The sequence below is a fragment of the Vicia villosa genome, linkage group LG1 (genome assembly GCF_029867415.1).
Source record: "Vicia villosa cultivar HV-30 ecotype Madison, WI linkage group LG1, Vvil1.0, whole genome shotgun sequence".
Classification (NCBI taxonomy): Eukaryota; Viridiplantae; Streptophyta; class Magnoliopsida; order Fabales; family Fabaceae; genus Vicia; species Vicia villosa.
In genome coordinates, this window is record NC_081180.1 from 128342819 (window position 1) to 128357323 (window position 14505).

Consider the following 14505-nt stretch of genomic DNA (forward strand, 5'->3'; position numbering starts at 1 on the left):
ACAAAGGATCTACATCATGATACACAAAAAGGATGAAGAAAATTTACCAAATCTTGCACAAACTTGGATCTACTTCAAGAATCACCAACACAAATCTTGATCTCTCAACAATTGAAGAAAAAGAGTGAAATGGATGGTGGTTTAGCTCAAAGTTTGTGAGGTTCAAGATGTGACTCACAAACTTTATGAAAGAAAAAGAGCTTTGGTGAATTTGGTAGGGATTGTTGCACCCCAAAATTTGCCCATATATTTATTGCTAACTGACTTAGGCTTTTGCGTCCATATGCACATTTCCATTAGGGCATCTATCATTCATTGCATTCATTAATCAAATAACCTGGCACTGGGATTAAAGATTTCGAAAGCCTAAGGTGTCATATTGAGTATGAGGCGTGTATTGAAATTAAAGTCTAATTCATCGGGTGATTCCAGCAGCGAAATGTGAAATCAGGGTGTAAGGGTTTATTTCCCTATGGTTGACCAAAGGAATTGTGGTTTGATTCTAAGATCACTGTTGAACTATGGTGCAAGATGATGGACTTGGAGATTGCATGGTGTTTAGGGCATTATTTGTGCTAATAATATGCGGGTTTGGTTTGAACTAATGAATGGAAATGAAATTGAAAGAGTTTCGTTGAAGATGCGAGTTTATTGGAATTTGTTCATTATACTTGAGGCGGATTTAATTTCAAGGGTGATTAAGGTGAAATAAAGTTCTCAAGCATTTGCATGAGATTTCTTGGTACTCAAAGTCATAAGACTAGAACGATTCACCGTATTCATGTCACGTCCAAATATCCACCGTATTCATGTCACGTCCAAATATCGCCAATGAATTCACATTCAAGTACATGTTTCAAGTTCCAATCTAAGGAGAAATCACTATAAATTGAAGAATGTGGGAGATGGTAAAAGATTTGCAAGCTTCCTTTAAGGTTTCACAACATCAAAGTTCCAAGGCCACAAAATTTATTACAAAAAAAAAAATCTTTTCTTTCATCCAAACATTCAAGGTCCATGTATTACAAACATCAGTCAAATTCAAAAGTCTCCATTCGTTTCAAATATCACATCCATACAAATCCATTACCAAAAATACAATTCTATCACAAAGAAAATACAAAAAAAAATTCATTCCCTCTATACTATTTGCAAACTCTACAGACTTATATCCTAGAGCTCAACAATTCATTTGACCAGAAAATTTGGACATCAAGCCAGCATTACAGAATGAAACATCATGGTTGCTTGCACAGAAAAATTGCAGAAGATCAACAGGTACAAGGCACCCAGAGACAAGTTTGTCTGTATCCTAAACTGTTGCAAGATTATTGGCGACTTGTTGCTTAATGTTTCTCTTGCTTCCAAAGATGATCCTCCTGGAGCTGTAATTCTTATTTGTGCATACATGAAAATCAGCCTGCATACATGAAAAACGATAAGCCAATCACACGCAAAACCACAGACCTGCATTCATTAACTCAATTCAGATTCGGCATAAAGAAAAATCAGTTCAGGAATAGTGAATTCCAAGCTATGCTTGCAAGTCAAAGAAAAGAAGAAGAGGCGACCTATTGCTACTAACAAACAGTCATGAACCACAAAGTCAGCATACAGAATCGCCCTCGAAACAAAAAAAAAACCAAGCTCAAGTATTCCTTTAACCAATCCTCACTACTAACAGTTTTTCTCATAACCTCCCTAACCTCTATAACAAACTTGTGGCAGCTTCGTAACTACCCTCTAACCAACCAACAAACCCAACTTCAGTCCCAACTAACCTTCAAACAAACCATAACAGAAAAACTATCAATAACCACCTCTAACAGATTCCCTAACTACCTTATAACAGTCCTAACCGAATCCCTAACTGTCCCTAACAGCTTCTAATCAATCCCTAACTAACTAAACAGAATCCTAACCACCTAGTAACTAACCCAACTATCATAACAGAATCACACTAACATGTAACTACCTTTTAACAGTTTCAAGGCCATAACAGAAAAAGAAGGAGAAGGAGTAAGAGAAAACGGATAACTGAAAATCAAGAAAGAAACTAATCTTTGAATCCATATATAGCAGAGCTCACTCTCTGAATTGAGGATCACTCAATCTTCTCGATTCATTCATTCATCACCTCCAATTTCACTCTCTGAATTCAGACACCACCTCCTTCATCCACTTCCAACCTTCATTCTTCATCACTCCACCCTCATATCTCACTCTCCATCATTCATCTCTTCAATCTTTATCTTCCTCTTTTCACCAATTCAGAACCTCCCATTTTTTCTCACCTTGAGCCTATTCCATCTTCATCTTGAATCACATCACTCTCTGACCATCTCTGAATCTCTCTTCATCGTTCTTCAACCTTCTCACCATCATAACCTTCAATGGCAGAAGAGATAGAATTAGAGAACTAACAGAAGGGAGAAGAAAATCGTAACAGGAAAATCACCTCTAACAGAATCTTTAACCTTCAATCTTCTTCTCCCTCCCTTGACCAGTCAGAATTCCTCTCTTCATCTTCATCAATCTTCAACGTGTCATCATTGCAATCCCTATTCACGACGATCTTCGCAACAACATCTCCTCAACGCACAACAACAACAACGAGTCAGAAATGGAAAAGCGAAGGGGAGAGATGAAATCGTAATCAGAAACGAAAGGATTTTTACCGAGGATCGCCGAGTAACTCTGGGCTTCCCGTTCGTCGTTCGCAACCGGTAATGTTATGTTGTTTTGATCACTCACAACGATGATGGAAGGAAATCGGTGAGAGATGATGCGCGAGGGTGAACAAGGTGAGATGGAAAACATTGATTCACGGTGGTGCTCGCCGCGATCCCGCCGGAAGGAGTGAATTCGCCGGCGCCGTTCGCGGATGAGAAGAAGACTCGTGCAGATTCCAATCGTCTCAATTGGTACCCTAATCCCCTTTCCCTTTATTTTATTTTTATTTTTATTTATTTTTTATTATTATTAATTGAATTAAAATTTAAATCATGAAAATATGTGGATCAAAACTATCGTTTGGATCAAACACTTCATTTGGGCTTAATACGAAATTGCTTCTGGTTCACCCCCACTCTGACCCGATCATACACGTTTTTGACAAAGTCTGTAACAAAAAATAACAAGCCTTGGGCCATTCCAATGGGCCCTGCGCCCTATTGACTACACCATCCATTTCAATCTGCACCCCCTGATTCACATACAAAACTAGTAGAATTTAGTTCTTTACTTAGAATTTTTTCCTTTATTTTTAGGTAACAAAATCACCATTTTTCTCCCATTGTTTTTAGACCTTGATACAATTTCTGACATATAAAAATGTTCATAAAAAATATTAGTTTAGGCTAATTATTTTATTTCTCTTTTGCTTGGTTTTGACTTCTTTTTCACATAAAGACCATAAAAATAAATAGTCCTTTTATTTCAATTTCGCGCTATATTTTGAATCATTTGTTTTCATGTTTTGTGCTATATTTTCAAGTCTTTCTTTTAGTCAATTTTGTACTAATTTTGTATTATGCTTACTTGTGATTTTTACTTGTAATTTCACTCGTATGTTCCCATAGATTTAGGACCTATAATCTTCATGACCATTAGGCTTAGTCTTTCTCTTTAAATCCTAACGTTTAGGCATAATCATAACATTAGGCTAGTCGATCATTTTAGGCTAGTTTTTCTTTCCTTCTTCTTTTTCAACTTTTAAAATACTTAATAAAAACCGATGAAGATCATACCGTTGCCTTAGTTCGTGATAGGAAAGAAATGATTGAGGCGTAGGCCTCGATGTATGTTCTTTCCTACTTAGCGGAGAAGAAATGATTGAGGTGTGAAGCCTCGATGTATTTCTTAGCCGTTATTTAGAGAAACGATTGGGGCGTAGGCCTCGATGTGCATTCTCTAAATATTCACAAAGGAACTTCTTTTTTGTATTTCTTTTACTTAGCGGAGAAGAAATGATTGAGGTGTGAGGCCTCGGTGTATTTCTTAACCGCTATTTAGAGAAGCGATTGTGGCGTAGGCCTCGATGTGTGTTCTCTAATATTCAAAAAAACTCCTTCTTGGTATGATCTAAGTCACAAATTAAAATCCCCATAAAAAACACCAACCAAAAACACTTCAAAAAACCTAATAAATGTTCAGACTTAAAACAAAAGTGAGGAAGTGATGCGAGACCTTGTAGAGGGTTCTCGTCATCATGGAATTACCCTAAAAGACACAAACCAATCATTCCTTTTTCTTTTGCCTTGTTGGCACCTAAGGGCACCGTTATTTCCGCTCGTACGCATCCTAGGCGATCCCTTATGCAAGAGCGCGAACGTTAACTCCGCCCAACTAAAAAAACACAAAAACAAACAGAAAATCGTGAGCCGAACTACGGTCGCTCTGATTCCTGGTAAGGGATACGTAGGCATTGGGTCGCGGGGCCTAAGCGAGCACACTTGTAAATAATTCCTTCTTTTCCCCGTATTTCTTTTGCATGCATTCGCATTTAGGTTTTAGACATTAGACACCCTTTAGATAGAAACAAACATAGGTGGATACCATCGAGTACGATGGGCGTGAGGGGTGCTAGCACCTTCCCCTTGCGTAACCGACTCCCGTGCCCTATTCTCTGGTCGAAAGACCTTGTTCTTGTTTCGAGTTAGGTTTCTGATATTCCTTTCCCGCAATGGGATGAATATATTAGTGGCGACTCTGATTCCATTTTTCGCGGTAGCGACAGCTGGCGACTCTGCTGGGGATGTTATAGACCTGTGCTGGTCCATTCTTAGCGAGTCGATCCTAGCCTTTGTTTGTTTCTTTTATTGGGTGTTATTTTGTTTGTTTATTTATTTACATATTGTATATATGTGCTTGCATATCATGTCTATTTTCCTGCTTGCATATCATGTTTACTTTTCGCATGCATCTGGACTATATTATGGGTCCCCGTGGGGGCCACATATTTTCTCTGTTTGCAGGTTGGGTGGGATGTTCTATGAGGTAAAAGGCCCAATACCCAGGCCAGAGTTGACACATAGGATACCTAGGATAGAGTGGATAGTCATGACGCCGATGAGATGTCAGGTCTTGTCTAGTGCGATCATGAGACCCACGCCCAGTCGAGGTCCAAATGGGGTATCATTGTTGGCATGTAGATGCAACAATGGTGGTACCTCAGGAGGACTGATAACGCTGGTTGCCATTTTGACCTACCCTGGCCTAGATTCACCCGTGAGTGGGGAGGGATATACATGACAGGTACCGTTGGTGACTATTCAGTTCTGTTGGTGACTATTGGTTCTCCTCGTATTCAAAAAGGTGTCGGACCTTAGATCTCATGACATTTGACCTACCGAGGCTTTACATCAGTTATTCAGAGGATTGTACAGTGGTTACTAAGATTATATGGACCTTGATCCCATGCTTTTGCATTGCATAACATCACTACTTTATCCACTTCATTTGTGGGGGATTCTAAAGTCTGTTTCCAAAAAAAAAAAAAAAAAGGAAACGGAAAAAAGTAGAAAAACAAAAAAGATGGAAAAGAAAAAGAAAAGAAAAGATACTATATGCAAAAAAAAAAAAAAAAAAAGAGAATAAAAGAGAAATAAAAGTTGATGAAATGACTTTAGGATCCCTTAGAAATGAAACATGCATTCACACTATCATGCATTTCATGGTTCTATCAGAAGCTTATGGGGGCCCTTTTTATTCAGATTTTGACTTCAACAACAAATTGACTTCTCACCGCTACGTGCTCGAAGATTAATGATGGAACAACTCCGTGAGGACTTAACTCAGATGAGGACAGAAATGGGGATTAACCTGAATCAGTGTATGGAGGCTATTCAAGCCCTTGCTTTTAGACACGAAGAGTTGAGACAGGTTCTTCAAAGGCCAAATGCAAGTGCTAATCTCAACCCAGGAGAAGGTCTTGTGAATCAGAATGTTAGAAATACTGTTGAGATTCCAATTCCTGTTAAGGAGACTTCGCATCATGAGAATAATTCAGAATTTGAAGCCTTCAGGTTCCCGATTAACGAATTTGACAAAAGGTTCCACCTCCTGGATGAAAGGTTGAAAGCCATGGAAGGTCGTGACTCTATTGATTTAGACGCTGCTGGTTTGTGCCTAGTGCCTGGTATCAAGATCCCTGCTAAGTTCAAAGTCCCCAACTTCGAGAAGTACAAGGGTACCACGTGTCCGATAGCTCATGTCAAGGCATTTTGCAACAAAATGACTCCTTATGCTGAGAATGACAAGCTGTTAATGCATTTCTTTCAGGATAGCCTCAGTGGCACATCTCTTGAGTGGTATAATCAACTCGAAAAAACCAATGTCCGAACTTGGAAAGAACTAGCAGAAGCCTTTGTCAAGCGTTACAAGCACAATAGCAACATGGCTCCGACCAGAATGCAACTTCAAGCTTTGACTCAGAAAACTGATGAATCATTCAGAGAATATGCCCGAAGATGGAGAGAATTAGCTGCTAGAGTTCAACCTCCACTCTTAGAGAAAGAGCTCATGGATATGTTCAAGGATGTGATGGAAAGCCCGTACTACCAATGTTTGGCTGCATGTAAAGCCTCTGATTTTGCAGAATTGGTACGTGTCGGAGAACGAATGGAGCATGGTATTAAGAATGGTAATGTCCAAGTTTTTGGTACTCTTTCTGAATTCCCTAAGCAAGTGAATGAAGAGGCCAATGCAGTTTCTGATTATGAAGAGGAATCTCTTGATTATTCTCCTGAAATGTTAGAAGTTACTCCTGTTCAGGATGACCCACAAGTTTGTGCTGCAACTTTCAGTCAACCTCCCGCTCGGTTTGTTCAACCAAAGCTTATCCCGAAGGATCAATCAGGTCAGTGTGTGCCCCAAAGGTGGAATTATCAGCATAATCGTCACCCACAAGGTAGACAGAGGCATAGAAAGCCAAAAAGAGTGTACGATCCCATTCCTATGACTCATGATAAGCTGCTTTCTCACTTGATCAATCTTTCCTTGGTAGAACCAAAGCAACCAAAGCAACTGAAGCCTGTCCGTTTCCCGTATCATGAGGGATTTGACCCTGATGTTAGTTGTGGCTACCATGCTGGGGCACCTGGCCATTCGATTGAAGATTGTCAACCATTCAAAGATAAGGTTCAAGACCTGATTGATTCCAAGGCTATCACTTTCATACCCGAGGGCCAAGATTGAAGTTCTCTGTTGACTCAGTGGGTCTTCTGAAGCAATAAGGCCATACGGAGTCAAGTCTCCTCAACTATGGCAATCATCATTTCATTTCCGTATTCTCATTTCAGTACTTCCTATTTTGTGAACGGTTATTTCCTTGTTTGAACCGGTTGGTATGATAATAATAAAAGCACCCCAAATTCTCGAGCAACTTTGTCAGAATCTTTTCAAAAAAGGGAAATCAAGAATGTTTTGTAGAAGCATCTCTCATTCTCAAGGTTCTTATGCTCAGTTGTATCCGTGGAGATTGGTGTTTCAGTTGGTGTTTGAGCTCTCTTTGCAACAAGTAGTCTCTCTAAATTTGGTGACCACGCAAGGTTCCTCCATGTTTGATGGCAAATACTTCTTCAACGAATATGCTTGGGGCTCCCGCACGAGGGATAAGCAAGACGTACTCTTATCTTGAGCATTGCCTCACTCGCATTGCTCAAATCCCTAAAGTAAAAGAAAGAGTAAAAAGAAAATAATAATTACAACTCTTGGGTGACTTCGTTGAAGTTTCCTTTTGAAGTAATCTGAAGTTTTTGGAAGGAACTGCAGAAAGTATTCAAGATCAATAAGCCCATACGGAGTCAAGTCTCCTCAATAATGGTCATTCATTTGGTTCTCTACTGCATTTTCATTTGTAATCTTTCTTTGTTTGTTTAAGCATTGCTAGCATGTAAAAATTTGTTAATTTCTGAATAAAAATCATAATACATTGTTTATGTTTGTCTTGAAGTAATCCATTCGTTTTCACTCAAAAAAAAAAGTTTTTGGCATTACGATACCAACTTTACTTATATCTTGCTTAGGCAACGAGCGGAGGGAGAAGGATGAAAGAAAAAAATGCAAAATCCCTTATTGTGTGTTTTTGAATAAGACCCTACTGATGATGTACAGGCATTGTTTCAAATCCCCAAACACCGGAGATATAAGGGAGATAGACCCTCGTCAACCCCTTTGAGCCTTGAAGTAGGAGTTTCTTTTCTAATCAGAAAAAAACCCTTATTTTTAACCTTGGGGCAGGGTAGTGTTCATTTAACTTGACCGAGTGTTCAAAACTCACCAAATGATATGCATTTAAGGATACAACAATGGCTATCCTTCCAAAGGTTGAGGAAAATCAAAAACCGTGATGGTTATCCTTCACCTACCAAGAGAAAAAATATGATGATACCACAATGGTAATCCTTCATCAATCATGGAATGAGGCAGTCGCAATCACTTCCAACGAATCAAAGGAAATGCGACGTCACACGACTTGCTCAGAAAAAAAAAGGAAAGAAAAATAGCAAAAAAGAAAAGAAAAGAAAGGGGATGAAAGAAAAATATAGCCGTAAAAAGAAAAATAATGGTGAAAATAAAGCAAGAACAAAATCGTGTGACGATAAATCTAAAGAATAAAAGGTGAGCGACTGCCATGTCCGAAATACCTCATTGATTCCTCAACCATCTCAAAAAAAATTCCTGGTGAGGGACGAGCACTCATGTTGAGTTAACTGAACTTAGGAGTGGAGAACATCACGAAGGGGGTGGGCACTAAATAATTTTGAGCCTAAAAATCCTTTGTTTCAAAAAACCATGAACCCGGCCAAGTTACAACCCTTAAAAGTCCTAATTGAAGTAGGGTTTATTTCGAAAACGCACTCCAATGAGATAGTGTTTACTGACTCTCAATGAAGCGTAACACATGTATGTTGGTATTGTACGCCCGCTTTGCATTCCATTCACAAGAGGTTGTAACCTCATTGCATAAAAAGTTTTAAACTTCAAGACTAGCATAGGCTTTGTATTAGAATTGTCTAGAATTAATATTCTTTTGCATACAGAACATTTGCTTAAACATCAAGGAAGTTTCCATGATGAGAATCCATAAAGAGCTGGATCATTTCAAAGTAAAAAGACTTGAGAACTCCGTAAAGCAAAAATCTATCATTTCAGAGATCAAAGCAAGTTGTTTGAATACTCCGTTGAGCAGGAGCAGTGGATACTCTATTTGTTTGATTACCCTAAAAGTTTTGAATACTCTTTTGAGTATGGTAAAGTTACTTCCATGATTTGTGGGATCTTAAGGGAAGTAAACTAAAGGAGTCTGATAAGATGCGCATAATCAGGGGCAATCACGACGAGGGATCTCTCTCGTGAGTTCAGCCTATCTGGGGCAATTAATTCGAGGTTTAACCTCTCAAATTCAACCAATCAGGGGCAATCAAGTCGAAGTGTGATCTCTCCAATCCACTTAATCTGGGGCAATCCAATCGAGGAATCTCTCTCAAATCCAGTCAGCCTGGGGCACAATCTTTTGGGAATCATCATTCACTTGTAATGTGATCATCACATAATGGAGAAGCATCATAATGATTTCCCCCAGCAAGTTACTCTCCCCCAAGCATAGGAGTTTATTTCTCCTGAGACTTTATTCCTCCCCAGGCATAGGAGTTTATTTCTCCTGAGATTTTGATCCATTCTTCAAGCGTAGGAGTTTATTTCTCCTAGGAGTTGTTTTCCTTCTCTCAACCAAGAGTTCCTCATCAAGAGTTCTCGTCAGGATGAAAATTCTCCGAGCTATGGCACATGGTGAGAAGTCAAAAAGTATTCTTCAAGTCAACAATCAGAAGTGTATCTTGCAAGTCAAAGTCCAATGTTTATTGGCACCCCCACAGAATCCTTAACACTAAGGGGATTCTCCCTGGTGTTTACCTCTCCCGAGGTCAAAAATGAAATTCAATGGAATACTCCCCGAAGGGACCCCAATGATTTTGCTTCTCTATCACACTATTGCCTTTATTTGGCGCCTTGCATATAGTAATCATTGCATTCACATTGCATCTACAAAAATGCGTAGCATTTCCATGAAAATGGAGCATTACGCTAAAGAAAAATTCAAACATGCATCAATGCATAAGCCAGTTTGTGTACGCTCCAAGGGCACAATATAATATATCCCCAGAAGAAGTCTCATTTTCTCTCTCCAGTGTGGATTGAATACAAAGTCTTTCTTCATCAAGATCATTGTTTCATTGGTTATTTCCCATTTGCAGAGATCAATCATTTGGATAAACCATACTTTGTGTGTGGCAATTCAAGTGATTGTCACTTTGGTAGAATTACACCTGCCTTTGGCCTGAGGGATCCATGTAATTCTTAGGCTTCGCAAGCGTCAACGTTTCCTTGCAAATACAGTGTTTGATAACATCTCCAATAAGAGTCTGGTCATTACTAGTCTTCTTGCAGTCAAGTCCAATGATTATTGGCATCCCTTTCAAGTCCCGTGGTTATGGGCATCCCTTTCAAGTCCCGTGGTTATGGGCATCCTTCGGTCAGGTCTAATATTGTTTAGTTCTCCCCGTTCAAGTCCGGTGGTTATCGGCATACCCCTTCAGATCTAATGAGATTCCAACCATCGAGTTGTGAGTCCCTTGTTTTCCGACCTAGAGTCGTGAGTTTCCGACTTTTTGTCGTGAAGATTCCAACCATCGAGTTGTGAGTCCTTTGTTTTCCGACCTCGAGTCGTGAGTTTCCGACCTTTTGTCGTGAAGATTCCAACCATTGAGTTGTGAGTCCTTTGTTTTCCGACCTCGAGTCGTGAGTTTCCGACCTTTTGTCGTGAAGATTCCAACCATCGAGTTGTGAGTCCTTTGTTTTCCGACCTCGAGTCGTGAGTTTCCGACCTTTTGTCGTGAAGATTCCAACCATTGAGTTGTGAGTCCTTTGTTTTCCGACCTCGAGTCGTGAGTTTCCGACCTTTTGTCGTGAAGATTCCAACCGTCGAGTTGTGAGTCCTTTGTTGTCCAACCGTCGATTTGAGAGTTCTGAGATTCCAACCGTTGAGTTGTGAGTTTTGGGTTTCCGACCTCGAGTCGTGAGTCTTTCAATCTTTGAGTTGTGAGTTCTAAGTTTCCGACTTCGAGTCGTGGTTGTCCTAACCTTCGAGTTGTGGATGTTTGTCGTATACTCCCAAAAAGTGTCCTGGCAAACCAATCTCTTGCATTTGCCTGTTGCAAATAGGCATCACAAATTTTTCCTTCTTTTAAGGAAATCCTACGGGAATATCATATTGTTACTTGCTGAAGCTTGTTAAGTGGAGGCGTCCAAAAAAAAAGAAGAAGAAAAATGTCATCCATCTGTTACTCTGAACGCAAATTTTCTGGTACTTTAGTATTTAATCTTCTTTCACCTCGAAAGTTCGAAAGGCTAGCGCCAATCTCACCTTCAGGTTTAAGACGATTAAATAGGGGCAGCTGTTGCACCCCAAAATTTGCCCATATATTTATTGCTAACTGACTTAGGCTTTTGCGTCCATATGCACATTTCCATTAGGGCATCTATCATTCATTGCATTCATTAATCAAATAACCTGGCACTGGGATTAAAGATTTCGAAAGCCTAAGGTGTCATATTGAGTATGAGGCGTGTATTGAAATTAAAGTCTAATTCATCGGGTGATTCCAGCAGCGAAATGTGAAATCAGGGTGTAAGGGTTTATTTCCCTATGGTTGACCAAAGGAATTGTGGTTTGATTCTAAGATCACTGTTGAACTATGGTGCAAGATGATGGACTTGGAGATTGCATGGTGTTTAGGGCATTATTTGTGCTAATAATATGCGGGTTTGGTTTGAACTAATGAATGGAAATGAAATTGAAAGAGTTTCGTTGAAGATGCGAGTTTATTGGAATTTGTTCATTATACTTGAGGCGGATTTAATTTCAAGGGTGATTAAGGTGAAATAAAGTTCTCAAGCATTTGCATGAGATTTCTTGGTACTCAAAGTCATAAGACTAGAACGATTCACCGTATTCATGTCACGTCCAAATATCCACCGTATTCATGTCACGTCCAAATATCGCCAATGAATTCACATTCAAGTACATGTTTCAAGTTCCAATCTAAGGAGAAATCACTATAAATTGAAGAATGTGGGAGATGGTAAAAGATTTGCAAGCTTCCTTTAAGGTTTCACAACATCAAAGTTCCAAGGCCACAAAATTTATTACAAAAAAAAAAATCTTTTCTTTCATCCAAACATTCAAGGTCCATGTATTACAAACATCAGTCAAATTCAAAAGTCTCCATTCGTTTCAAATATCACATCCATACAAATCCATTACCAAAAATACAATTCTATCACAAAGAAAATACAAAAAAAAATTCATTCCCTCTATACTATTTGCAAACTCTACAGACTTATATCCTAGAGCTCAACAATTCATTTGACCAGAAAATTTGGACATCAAGCCAGCATTACAGAATGAAACATCATGGTTGCTTGCACAGAAAAATTGCAGAAGATCAACAGGTACAAGGCACCCAGAGACAAGTTTGTCTGTATCCTAAACTGTTGCAAGATTATTGGCGACTTGTTGCTTAATGTTTCTCTTGCTTCCAAAGATGATCCTCCTGGAGCTGTAATTCTTATTTGTGCATACATGAAAATCAGCCTGCATACATGAAAAACGATAAGCCAATCACACGCAAAACCACAGACCTGCATTCATTAACTCAATTCAGATTCGGCATAAAGAAAAATCAGTTCAGGAATAGTGAATTCCAAGCTATGCTTGCAAGTCAAAGAAAAGAAGAAGAGGCGACCTATTGCTACTAACAAACAGTCATGAACCACAAAGTCAGCATACAGAATCGCCCTCGAAACAAAAAAAAAACCAAGCTCAAGTATTCCTTTAACCAATCCTCACTACTAACAGTTTTTCTCATAACCTCCCTAACCTCTATAACAAACTTGTGGCAGCTTCGTAACTACCCTCTAACCAACCAACAAACCCAACTTCAGTCCCAACTAACCTTCAAACAAACCATAACAGAAAAACTATCAATAACCACCTCTAACAGATTCCCTAACTACCTTATAACAGTCCTAACCGAATCCCTAACTGTCCCTAACAGCTTCTAATCAATCCCTAACTAACTAAACAGAATCCTAACCACCTAGTAACTAACCCAACTATCATAACAGAATCACACTAACATGTAACTACCTTTTAACAGTTTCAAGGCCATAACAGAAAAAGAAGGAGAAGGAGTAAGAGAAAACGGATAACTGAAAATCAAGAAAGAAACTAATCTTTGAATCCATATATAGCAGAGCTCACTCTCTGAATTGAGGATCACTCAATCTTCTCGATTCATTCATTCATCACCTCCAATTTCACTCTCTGAATTCAGACACCACCTCCTTCATCCACTTCCAACCTTCATTCTTCATCACTCCACCCTCATATCTCACTCTCCATCATTCATCTCTTCAATCTTTATCTTCCTCTTTTCACCAATTCAGAACCTCCCATTTTTTCTCACCTTGAGCCTATTCCATCTTCATCTTGAATCACATCACTCTCTGACCATCTCTGAATCTCTCTTCATCGTTCTTCAACCTTCTCACCATCATAACCTTCAATGGCAGAAGAGATAGAATTAGAGAACTAACAGAAGGGAGAAGAAAATCGTAACAGGAAAATCACCTCTAACAGAATCTTTAACCTTCAATCTTCTTCTCCCTCCCTTGACCAGTCAGAATTCCTCTCTTCATCTTCATCAATCTTCAACGTGTCATCATTGCAATCCCTATTCACGACGATCTTCGCAACAACATCTCCTCAACGCACAACAACAACAACGAGTCAGAAATGGAAAAGCGAAGGGGAGAGATGAAATCGTAATCAGAAACGAAAGGATTTTTACCGAGGATCGCCGAGTAACTCTGGGCTTCCCGTTCGTCGTTCGCAACCGGTAATGTTATGTTGTTTTGATCACTCACAACGATGATGGAAGGAAATCGGTGAGAGATGATGCGCGAGGGTGAACAAGGTGAGATGGAAAACATTGATTCACGGTGGTGCTCGCCGCGATCCCGCCGGAAGGAGTGAATTCGCCGGCGCCGTTCGCGGATGAGAAGAAGACTCGTGCAGATTCCAATCGTCTCAATTGGTACCCTAATCCCCTTTCCCTTTATTTTATTTTTATTTTTATTTATTTTTTATTATTATTAATTGAATTAAAATTTAAATCATGAAAATATGTGGATCAAAACTATCGTTTGGATCAAACACTTCATTTGGGCTTAATACGAAATTGCTTCTGGTTCACCCCCACTCTGACCCGATCATACACGTTTTTGACAAAGTCTGTAACAAAAAATAACAAGCCTTGGGCCATTCCAATGGGCCCTGCGCCCTATTGACTACACCATCCATTTCAATCTGCACCCCCTGATTCACATACAAAACTAGTAGAATTTAGTTCTTTACTTAGAATTTTTTCCTTTATTTTTAGG

At 39.3% G+C, this 14505-nt stretch overlaps 2 long non-coding RNA genes across 4 annotated transcripts; both read right to left on the minus strand.

Annotated features, from left to right (window-relative positions):
• Positions 1–968: 968 nt before the first annotated feature.
• Positions 969–2942, minus strand: LOC131644169 (uncharacterized). 2 transcript variants are annotated; one of them, XR_009296372.1, is made up of 3 exons: positions 2679–2942; positions 2459–2589; positions 969–2388 (listed from the first exon to the last, which is right to left on the minus strand). It is a non-coding gene; the product is annotated as an uncharacterized LOC131644169 (long non-coding RNA). The 2 variants fall into 2 exon arrangements; XR_009296371.1 differs by having other exon boundaries at positions 1032–2388; positions 2459–2942.
• Positions 2943–12203: 9261 nt separating this feature from the next.
• Positions 12204–14177, minus strand: LOC131644170 (uncharacterized). Of its 2 annotated transcripts, XR_009296374.1 has the most exons (3): positions 13914–14177; positions 13694–13824; positions 12204–13623 (listed from the first exon to the last, which is right to left on the minus strand). It is a non-coding gene; the product is annotated as an uncharacterized LOC131644170 (long non-coding RNA). The 2 variants fall into 2 exon arrangements; XR_009296373.1 differs by having other exon boundaries at positions 12267–13623; positions 13694–14177.
• Positions 14178–14505: the final 328 nt, after the last annotated feature.